The sequence below is a fragment of the Corticium candelabrum genome, chromosome 2 (assembly GCF_963422355.1).
Source record: "Corticium candelabrum chromosome 2, ooCorCand1.1, whole genome shotgun sequence".
Lineage (NCBI taxonomy): Eukaryota > Metazoa > Porifera > Homoscleromorpha > Homosclerophorida > Plakinidae > Corticium > Corticium candelabrum.
Genome location: NC_085086.1, coordinates 5,045,288 through 5,055,901, shown reverse-complemented (window position 1 = coordinate 5,055,901; position 10,614 = coordinate 5,045,288). Strand labels below are relative to the sequence as shown.

Sequence of the window (10,614 nt, the reverse complement as noted above, 5' to 3'; positions counted from 1 at the left end):
GTTGGGGGCCAAACCTTAGTGCGCGGCAACTGTCGCCCCGCGTACCCAGAACGTCTGCGCGCAAGTTTTTGCACTGTCACTGTCGTTTAGTTAGCTAATCGTTTTCTTCCACTTGCAGCTCGTTTCTACGATTACCTTTTTTATGCATAGTTAACAAAGTCTTCTGATTGGGGACTATAGCCCCGTGGCCCTCGTGGTTCCTACTCCTAGCTGGTAGGCTAGTATTAGACATGCATCACTGTACAGGTTAATTTACCACAGCTACCAATCGTCCCGGCATTGCTAGATTGTCGACGCTAGGTCATCTTCGCCTGACGTGGTGGAGTGATTATGCATAGGGTCACATAACAGGAAAACGAAGTTGCCACGGTAACGAAGATAGATAAAAATAAAACAGGCTTTCTAGCTACAGCAAACAACAGGATGTTCGATGTCCTAGTAACGGAATTATAGTCTCGTGTTGTATGACGTTTGCCATCACGAGGCATTGCATCACTCCGCACGTGAGCCATTGGACGTTCCCGGGGACAAACTTACTACTCCTCCATAAAAGAGCCGCGCAGAGTGCAATACGATTAAATCGCAGTACAGCTCTACTATAGACACAAGAGAAGGATATGGGATTGCTGTCCAGTGCAACGTTTGCCGTCATCGTTCTTGTTTTCCTTATCCAATGTTTTGCTCAAAACCATGCCGTATCCAGCAGCGGTAACTTTCAAATTGAACAATGCTTGAGAAACACCAATTTGTCTTCAGTAGCGGACACAGATGGGCGAAGGCAAAAGCAGGTCAGTCTACTACAGTGTTTGTCTGTATACAATAAGTTTTTAATTTATAAAAATGTTACTGTACTACACAATTTTGTACTACTCTAGATGATAATAGTTTGAGCAAGCTATATAGTATTTTAGGTCTCGAACAGCAAGAAGTCAGGAAGTAGAGGTTTCAAAAAGGATGCATATTGTATGTAGGGGAATACCCTAGTTGACCTGTTAGGGTGGGGCTGGCAATTTTGCTGCAAAGCATATAGCACTTTGCCGTCTTTCTGCGTCGACCAAACCATCTAAACCTTAATTCACAAATGTAGAGAAATTGTTGGCGAGAAAGCCACCTAGATATCACACCCATTGTGCTAGGCGTGGGATGGTAATTTGATTACAGTGGGTTTACGCAGACAAAAATGAAAGTATAGTTTGACTTCTTCAAAACAAGACTATATATAGAGCCGCATATGATGCAACTCTGTCGAAACTATGTGTTCAGTACAGTATACGATCGATGTTGGTTTACGGTTTATTAATTAATAAATAAAATTAGTTTTCTGTATTGAATGCTTGTATATTTTCAATTAACTTCGAAACGTCATATGTCAGCTGACTGCGAACAAGTTTTAATTTTATAAATAGGATAATACATCATGCACTCACGCACGCACGCACGCACGCACGCACACACACACACATACACACACACACACACACACACACACACACACACACACACACACACACACACACGCAACCGCCCCTTACGCGTAGTTAAGGGCAAATATCTAACAGAATATTACAGTATTACATGAGTTTTTGTTTAGAAATATTTAAGTCAAAACAAAAAGGAAAATGACGTCATCAACAATATGGGAATTTTTGCCGAATACTCTTACGTCCACTCCTGCAACAGATTCGACTTGATGTACTACAAGAACGTTATGTTTTCGTCGATGTTTTGTCAATCGATTTCAGACACAACAATATCAGTGGAAGGTCAACATTCAATTTGGTCTCCACGTCAGAGTTTTGATACTTCCCAGTGCGATTCAAAGTTTCCTCTCGGTACATGTGGATCATTGAAATGGACTAATGAACAAGGATTGCAAAATTTGCAACTGTGCATTACTGATTGGGCTACAGAAGGAAAGATTAACATTCCTTACTGTGGACCTCCCAATCAGGTTTGCGTAATAGTTGGAGTAAAGAGAACAAAGGCAGGCAAGCCACTGCGATGCACTGTAAAGTCTTATTCTACAATCAAACCTCCGAGGAGAAAAAACTTGCCGTGGAGATCATGGGTAATGGAAGTAGGAGAAGGATGTGAATGCAAAGCGGCTTGTTATAATGCTGACAAACTTTAGTACACAGTGATCAATCCAGGTAGAGAGTTTTCGATAATATTTGCTTGGTTGATGTAGTTGCATAAAATGTATAATTGATTTACGACAAATTATAGTATGACAAATAATAATGTAATCTCTGACGAATTGGACATCAAAATGCTGCTATCTCCATTGAATATGACTTATACTTAATAGAGTTTAGATATTTATATATAAAAATTGCTTATATCTTGACTTCAGGTTTTCTTAATTGTTTACAAAATCAATAGAGTAGCCAGGATAGTTTCCAACCATAACCATAAATATCAAAAAATGTTTTGTCTGTAGCTAATGCTTGTAATGGTGTTTATCTGTAGTGTTCCGTCCATATAGTTCTGTTATATATTTAAATGATTTATTTATATTTATAAAACTGCACTAATAATATATAAACTTAAAATAAATTTTTTTAAAAAAACCCAATAGGCTCACTCTTTTAAAATTTTAAAATTTTAATTTTAATTTTAATTTTATTCTCAAATACCAAATTTAGAAACGTATGAATGGTTTAAGTATGTATACTTGCAGGAATTTACGTCTTCATTATTTATTAATTAATTAAACAATGGAGAAAAAAATCGGCAAGCAAGATTCTAATTAGAGGAATTGCACCATAGTGATATATTATCTCAGAACGTCGACATGTAGCTGGACCATGTGTAAATATATCTTCTATTACTGCTTTACTGCCTCATGCCAAGCAATACTTCAAATGTTGTAAAGCAAAAGCACTGTATTAGGTGTTAACTAATAACGTATCTTTTATCTTAATTAATTTGAAACTTTGCCAATCAAGACGATTAACTTGGCATCTTATAGTTATCAATTTGAATTTACAAATTTGGTATGTATTTAAATAATAGGTCGTAATAATGTGTGTTCAGCAATATGATATTTATTAATTTTATGCTGTATGTTACGTCTATTCATTAAACTTTTATTATTGCTATCTCAAATATTTCTAATGGCGTTTTGATTATTTATATCTCTGGTGATTGCCATGACATTTAAAGTTTTTTGATTAGCTGCAGAATCTTCATCCTATTTGGAGATATTTGCAGTAAATGTTGAAATAAAAGAAAAAATATTGCCACTTTAAATAATCGATAATCGTTTACATGAGAAAAGAGTACATTTATCAATATTTTTTATTTACTTTACTTGATAAGCAATTAATTAACTCAAAAACAGAAAATTATTTAACAAATTGTAAAGTTATTGCCAAAAACAACTCTGCAATAAAGGTATCTCTTTGAATTTTGTATCGTCTGACAGAATTCAGGGGGGAAAGCAGTGCTCCTATGTGCTTTCCCGGAGAAATGGAATTCACGGCAGCTGAGAGCGCATGTAGATTTGGTAATGACAACGGTGAGTGGCAAATTGAAGGCGACTGCACAGGACGTTGCTACAGCAAGAGATGTAAGCAATTTAACTGGCTCTTAATTTCAGATACATTTGAATAATTACTATTGATTTAAATATTTATGTGATTTAATTTTATTTTTATCGATACTTATTGTATAGTTGCGTGATTTTGTTATTACTAACCTTGTATTTAGTAAACAACATGAAAGGTCTCCAAATAGTTCATCAAGAAGGACGACTGTTGAACGAACATGAAGTGTGCTTTCTCAGCTACGTCGAACAGGAACATCAAGAATCAGCCGAATGTCAGATAGAGAACATAAATGGGTTGTGGTATTTCCACTATGACGGTTTCAAATGTCAAGCCTTGTGCAACTGCGATCCGGATATCTTTCCATGGCAATGCAAGTCTCTAGACTAATCGACTCAATTTAGCTAACAACAATGTGTTCTGCAGACAGGTGCATGCAAGGCATGCCTTATGATTTAAATGCTGTTGTGCGAGGCGAAGAATTCAGTAGCAAATCAATTGCATCTCAAATTTCTGCATATGCAATAGACGTTTCAGTAAACACATGCACGTGAATACAATCTTGATTTTATTAATTAATTAAAGACCGCGCGTCTCATCGCCGCGAAGTATGGATGCCACCAACAAAACCTGCAAACTCAATGTAACTTTCATGTTGTAGCTGTTATCTCGTTTCAGTTTTCTTGCACAGTCTTTGGCAGCTCCAGAATTTTGGACACACACAACAACATTGAAAGCTGGCTTCATTCCTGGTGTCTCCTTCGACGCTAGGCCATCTTTGCCTTTTGTAGCGGACGAACGTGATTATCTGTAGGGTTCAATGACCGGAAGCAAAGTTGCTACGGCAAGGCGAAGAGAGGCCTATATAATGACACATTATATCACGTGACTAGTTTATCACGTGATAGCTTTTCATGATGCGATTGCTTGTTCAAACATTATGTATTAAATTTGCTTGATGATTGTTATTAGGAGATAAGCAATAGAATGGCGGGTGTAGAAGAAATGAGGTGTGAGATCGCAGAGATCGAAACGAGAGAAATATAAACGAAATACTACGTCTAAGAGTACACACATTTCGTTTTGCGAGTGTAATTCTACTACCCATGCCTCCGAAGATTCGGTGAATATATATATATATATATATATATATATATATATATATATATATATATATATATACTGCATATATATGACAGACCAGGCGACGTTTTCAATTCTCTAACAGGAAGGCTGCCAAATTTGATGCAAAATTCAGTTTTCTTCATCATATGTCATAACAGCAACTGTAAACAATTGTGCAGCAGCTCAAGCTGGAGAATTGGAGAATAATGAACGCCACTACTCCAATGTTTTATTTTATGGCTGCTTGTTCTATCCTCTAGTTGTTGAGTTATATATAAGGAGTCTGGTTAGGCTGCAGTCTAGAACAGCTGAAGTCCATTGCCAGAGAGTTTACTATTTCTACAGGTCAAGTTTTTAGCAAAGATACCATGACTAACATAGATGAACAATTGTCTGCAAAACTGTAGCAATACAACTGGCGAATGATAGCTAAACATTTAGAAGTTTTATCTGTAGCTACTATTTGGTGTTTATCTGTAATGTTTGGTCCACACGGCGGTTATAAAGATGCAGATAATTAATTTTGGGAGAATATATATCACCGGCGTAGTGTCCGGGGCGGGGGGGGGGCTATAGTCCCATACATTTAGGGCGTGTCACTTCGCTTCAAGCAGAACTATTGCTAAACAATGACAGTCCGCTTAATCTCAGAGTAGTATATTGACGATCGACGACGACGTTAACCATATCTCTGTGACAATACACATCATCATTTCAGTATGATAAAACCAGTGTCGACAAGTCGCGGACACTTATTAAAGTGCGCATGACCATCTCTTATTGAAGACTTCGCTATCCAGCAATGGCAGAGTAAAAGAAGACCGCATCAAAAAGGCATGCAGAAGCCTATAGATCAATTCCTTTTTTCAAGTAAGTCTAGCTAATTAGGGTTGATAACCAGATTGACCGGAGAATGGAATCTCATGCGGCTCATCTACCTAATAATTTGGTTGCACTCCACGGTACTTTTTCCACAGGTTTATTCTTTCTATTAATTAATAACTATAGCTAGTCGACCTATATTGCTTGCTAGACTACGAAATGCTAAAATTGGTCAACGTCGTTTGCTCGGAATTGGTCTTCTAGATTCTATTGTCATCGAGATGCCATTTAATATTGACGATCGCAGCGAGTCGTTATAACTTTTCTGGTACAGACGGTAACAATGTTTCCACTCCTTTATACGCACACTGACGGTACTCAGTCCCACAGTATATTTGTAACCTAAAATTGATAATAATTTAATTAGATCTCTACAACTGCGAGCCGGAAAGTAAACAATAGGCGTGGCTTTGCGTTTGAGAAATGGGCGTGGTTTGCGATCTTCAAACTTGAGAACCCCGCCAACCTTGAAGAACACTCTACGTCGGTGACTCGCAGAGTCGTAGGGACTGCCCCGGCTGCCCTGGCCATGGCCCGGGCAATACTTGAAATTTGTACTTTCGTCTGTCGACGATTTCTTGAAACTTCCAGTTAACAGTTATGTGATTAAATAATATCAATTCATTATTCATCTGGTAAAAGTTTTCGTCTGTTTCACTACATCACGGCTTAGTTTACAGAACGGGCAGATATACTGTTACTTCGTATACGGGAACGTAACCCTCACTGAAGTGACCCGGATTATCGTTGCTACCACGTGCGAGATGACGTATAATTTCTCCATCTTCAAGACTTGCAGATATCGATAGAGAGTGAGAGTTTCTCTCTGATGGCGCTATCCAAGTACGCTACTAGTGACTTGCCCCAATAAGAGACCCCCACTAGCCTCCAAGTTTTTACTTTCCACAGCGGGAGTACGATATCACAGCTACAATGAAGAGAAGTTTTCAGCCCGGTTAGTTTGAAAGATGGAAGTGGCTCCATTACTGTGAATCCACTGATAGCGTGTTCTGTCACACATGCTTGAAAGCCATCAAGGAACTCAAGATGTGGTCTAGACAATACGACGAGGCTTTCACTGCCAAAGGATTTCACAATTGGAAAAATGCCACTTGTGTGTTTCGTGACCGTGACACAATTTCCAGCCATAGAGAATCTGTAGAAAAGACCTTGACTCTTCCAGCGAAAACGAGAGATTGGTGACTCATTGTCTCTAGCACACAAAAGAGAGAAGCATGACAACGGTCAGTGCTTGCTAAAGATAATCTCTAAACTCAGATTTTTTAGCTAGGCAGTCTTGTGCGTTGAGAGGTGGCGGAGATGAGAGTGACAGCAAATTTAATCAATTGCTAAGACTGCGTGGAGAGGACGATTCTAAAGTCATTGACTGGATGAAGAAACGAGCAAAAAGTACAAGAGTCCCGAAATGCAAAATGATTTGATAAATTATGGCAATGAAAGTACTAAGAGGTGTATCTGATCGCCTGCTCATTTCTCCTTTCTATGCTATAATGGCTGACGAGGCAACGAATTCTGCTAGCAAAGAGCAAGTGGTTGTTGTTCTTAGATTGGTAGATACCAAGGACTTCACTGTGCATGAGGATTTCATAGGTCTATATGAAGTGGCATCTTCCCGTTATAACTCACTTGTTTCTGTCATTAAAGACACACTGTGTAGATTGAATTTGTCTGTTATGAAATGTAGAGGTCAGTGTAATGACGAAACAAGTAACATGAGTGGAGTTAGGAATGGCGTTGCAAGTCAGATACGTAGAGAGGAGCCAAGAGCCATCTACATGCATTGTTATAATAGTCATTCTCTGAATTTCGCAACTGCTGATGCTATAAAAAACTTCAAATTAATGAAGTCTTCTCTGGACACAGCCCACAAAATCAACAAACTGATTAAGTATTCTTCTCGCCTAGATGCTATCTTTCAACGGTTAAAATTACAACTTGCTTGTGATGATCGTGGAAGTGTTAGAGTTCTGTGTCCAACTAGGTGGACTGTTCGGGCCGATCCATTGCATAGTATTATATCAAACTGGCAAGTGTTAACCCAGCTGTGAGAAGAGAGCCTGGAAAGTACGAATGACTTTGAAGCTGTTGCTATAATAAGGGGTGTTGCTTCTCAGATGCCCTGCTTTACATTCCTCCGTGTTAAACTAGGAGAACACATTATACGACACACAGATAACCTTAGCAGAAAACTGCAACATAATGAGTTATCTACATCCAAGAGCAAAGAATTAGCAGGGTTAACTGTTGCAACGCTACAGACATTGCGAAATGACGAGAGTTATGAGCTGTTCTGGAAACAGCTTGAAATTGAGAGAAGTTCTTTCGAACTGGGAGAACCAACTGTTCCAAGAAAGAGAAAGGTTGTCAGACGGATTGAAGACGGAGCGTCTGTTGCTGATCATTATGATTCTCTTAAAGACCATTACAGAGTACACTATTTGGAATCCCTAGATTTAGAGACCAACTGCATTAAGTCTCGATATGACCAGATGGCCTACAATACATACAAGAATTTGCGAGGACTTCTATTAAAAGCTATCAGAGGCAAAGAAATTGAGGCTGAGTTGAACTTTGTGATTTCTATGGTGATGACTTCTCCAAGTCCACACTCAGGTGTCAATTACAAATTTTAGCAGTTGACTATCCTTCTGAAGATATGCCGCATAGCATTTCAAGTGTCATAGAATCTTTTACAAATTTTTCGTCATCTAAGAAGCTGCTCATTTCATAAGTGTGTAGGGTTGTAACGCTTGTACTAGTTGTGCCCGCCACAAATACTACTAGTGAGCGGTCCTTTAGTGCTTTGCGGAGAGTAAAGACATACCTCCGTTCTACGATTCGTCAAGGCAGACTAAACCACCTGATGACGCTTCACGTACATAAAGAATTTACCGATTTATTAAGCGCTAGAGAAGTTGCCATTGAGTTTGTTTCCGTTTGTGAATATAGACTGCGTATATCTAGAAATATTTGAACACGTAGTTGATACTGGGCTTGTTTCAAACTTGGAAAACACAGAAATATGAGCGTAAGAAGGTAACCGTTTGAAGTAAATATGTAATAACGCACGTTAGAATGCCACACCCATTAGCGTGCGCTAGGCCCGTTCTCATTTTGTCAGCTTGCTACTGCACTCCTAGGATCGATGTAAGGACCACAATTGTTGCAATCACGACCTCATTAGCCACTTCCGTGTTGAAGTGTTAGAAATCTTTCCGCTCTACTGTCTGTCTGTTGTCACAATATTGTGTTGAAGTAACTGCAACCTCATGCAACCACAGTCATTGCGCAATACTGACACTAGTAGCATTGTTTGGTCTGGCTTCCGCTAGTCTACCGTGTCTCTGATTGCATGACCTCTCCCTCGACTACGTGACCGGAAATACCGGTGTAGATGTATGGCAAACATCTACGCTTTACTATCACCAATCCCTCAGGTCGATCAGTCTTCCAACTCATATCAACCTAACTTACGTAAAGAAACTTTCTATTTCAGAAACACCAGAAACGAATGGCCGCATGTTACGTACGTATACTGCAGCAAGCAATCACGTTTTGCTAGTGTGTCGCGGGTGTAAATTTGCCTTTGCAGCGCAATTTCCATCTTCTATGCATTACATAATATATTTAATGATAAATGACTTGATTGCTATCAGAAACTGCAACGGTGTAGAGAAAATAGAGAGCTGGAGAAATGAACCCAGGAAACTAGACTGACTGCATGAAACAACTAGATTAATTAATTGCGTGTTGGGGCGATAGATTATGATGTGAGTTGTATTGTAGCGTTTTTGTGCGTGCACATGTGTATGAGTGTGCGTGTGTGTGCGCATACGTGTTCTTGTGTTTGTTTGTGCGCATGTGTTTTTTGTTTTCATTTTTCATGTTTGTGTCTGTGTGTGTGTGTGTGTGTGTGTGTGTGTGTGTGTGTGTGTGTGTGTGTGTGTGTGTGTGTGTGTGTGTGTGTGTGTGTGTGTGTGTGTGTGTGTGTGTGTGTGTGTGTGTGTGTGTGTGTGTGTGTGTGTGTGTGTCTGTGTGTGTGTGTGTGTGTCTGTGTCAGTGTCTGTGTCTGTGTCTGTGTCTGTGTCTGTGTCTGTGTGTGTGTGTGTGTGTGTGTGTGTGTGTGTGTGTGTGTGTGTGTGTGTCTGTGTGTGTGTGTGTGTGTGTGTGTGTGTGTGTGTGTGTGTGTGTGTGTGTGTCTGTGTGTGTGTGTGTGTGTGTGTGTGTGTGTGTGTGTGTGTGTGTGTGTGTGTGTGTGTGTGTGTGTCTGTGTGTGTGTGTGTGTGTGTGTGTGTGTGTGTGTGTGTGTGTGTGTGTGTGTGTGTGTGTGTGTGTGTCTGTGTGTGTGTGTGTGTCTGTGTGTGTGTCTGTGTGTGTGTGTGTGTGTGTGTGTGTGTGTGTGTGTGTGTGTGTGTGTGTGTGTGTGTGTGTGTGTGTGTGTGTCAGCGTGCGTGTGTCTGCGTGTGTGTGTGTGTGTGTGTGTGTGTGTGTGTGTGTGTGTGTGTGTGTGTGTGTGTGTGTGTCTGTGTCTGTGTCTGTGTCTGTGTCTGTGTCTGTGTCTGTGTCTGTGTCTGTGTCTGTGTCTGTGTCTGTGTGTGTGTGTGTGTGTGTGTGTGTGTGTGTGTGTGTGTGTGTGTGTGTGTGTGTGTGTGTGTGTGTGTGTGTGTGTGTGTGTGTGTGTCAGCGTGCGTGTGTCTGCGTGTGTGTGTGTGTGTGTGTGTGTGTGTGTGTGTGTGTGTGTGTGTGTGTGTGTGTGTGTGTGTGTGTGTGTGTCTGTGTCTGTGTCTGTGTCTGTGTCTGTGTCTGTGTCTGTGTCTGTGTCTGTGTCTGTGTCTGTGTCTGTGTCTGTGTCTGTGTCTGTGTGTCTGTGTCTGTGTCTGTGTCTGTGTCTGTGTCTGTGTCTGTGTCTGTGTCTGTGTCTGTGTCTGTGTCTGTGTCTGTGTCTGTGTCTGTGTGTGTGTGTGTGTGTGTGTGTGTGTGTGTGTGTGTGTGTGTGTGTGTGTGTGTGTGTGTGTGTGTGTGTGTCAGCGTGCGTGTG

General features: G+C 40.2%; 1 long non-coding RNA gene across 1 annotated transcript; it reads left to right on the top strand.

Moving 5' to 3' along the window:
- Positions 1-3,851, top strand: LOC134198412 (uncharacterized). Its single transcript, XR_009972834.1, has 4 exons — positions 1-788; positions 1,592-2,150; positions 3,428-3,571; positions 3,712-3,851. It is a non-coding gene; the product is annotated as an uncharacterized LOC134198412 (long non-coding RNA).
- Positions 3,852-10,614: the final 6,763 nt, after the last annotated feature.